The sequence below is a fragment of the Silene latifolia genome, chromosome 11, assembly GCF_048544455.1.
Source record: "Silene latifolia isolate original U9 population chromosome 11, ASM4854445v1, whole genome shotgun sequence".
NCBI lineage: Eukaryota > Viridiplantae > Streptophyta > Magnoliopsida > Caryophyllales > Caryophyllaceae > Silene > Silene latifolia.
In genome coordinates this window covers 204,567,214-204,568,572 of record NC_133536.1, presented here as the reverse complement: position 1 = coordinate 204,568,572, position 1,359 = coordinate 204,567,214, and positions in this window count along the sequence as shown.

The following is a 1,359-nucleotide window of genomic DNA, read 5'->3' as shown; positions in this document are numbered from 1 at the left end:
ATGATAAGGCCATAGGGGTATGCAATTATTTTAGCACAAAATCTCATTGAAGACGGCGATATCCGTCACAAGCTGAAGACGGATACCATTTCCTCTCACAAAATACCCATGAGAGGCAAGTGGGGAAGCACATGGGGGATGCCCCACCTTGTCCCCTCTCCCTTTTTGTGAGAGGTCTTCAGCTTGTGACGGGATTAACCCGTCACAAGCAAGACGCTTTGTTATTTTAGATAATAATGAAACAATTGCATCATCGTTTTAAATCGTTTAACTACTTGTAGCACATCAATTCAATTTCAATGAAAGATAAATGAATCATATATATAGGACTTTTGCCTTATATCAAAAGCCATTATTAATCATATCGATTAGCAGATTCTCTTAAAGTGATTAGACTGATGATCAATTAATTAGGAAAGAATAATAATAAATAAATGAAAGACAAATCAGTAATCACCCATATGCCTATTATCTATATAGAGGTTGGTGGAACACAACTTTCATGCAACTAGATACATCACTTATTATACCCATTATTATTCTCCAAGTATTTGTCTAATCATAAAAAATAAAATAAAATAAAATAAAAAAAAATAAAAAAAAAATTGTAAATGTAAAGTTAAGTCAAAAAATTTAATCACATCTAATTCACCCCTTTTTCCTTATAGGTGTACGAGTTCTTAACTCTTTAAATTATAAGGAATTATGTAAAATTTGATGGGTAACATTTAAATCGTCGCAAACTATAAATCAAATTGTGAAAGTGTACCTGAATTCATTTTGAATGTATATTGAATTATGACCTTTTTATTGATACAAACTAGTAGTACATGATTGTAGATTTCTTTTGGAAATTGATTAACAAGCTACCTAATGACTAAAATATTTCTTTCGAAATTTGAAAATTGATTAACAAGCAACTTAATTACATTATATAAATATTTCTTTCGAAATTTGATTAACAAGCTAACTAAAATACTTAAAAATTACGCCCTATGTTTGTCTTTTACCTATACTGTTCACTGTTTAAGGATTATACATAGGGTGGCTCAATAAGTAAGAGCACATGGCTACATACAAATCTCAATTAGCGAGCCTTAATCAGCAATTAGGCCTATTAAACTACATGTAATTAACCTTTAAAAAAATTGATGCTTCGCTGGTACAGGCCGTACAGCTAGGTAAGTTAGCCCTTGTCTTTTTTTTTTTTTTTATTATCGTCTTATCGATGACTAAGAGTATTCATATCGACGACTAGATAATAATGTTTATTTTAGAATACTGAAGATAACTTTATTCATAAACAGACAGGCTCATTTAACATTTAACTTTTTTCTATTCACAAGAGACAGAAATCAA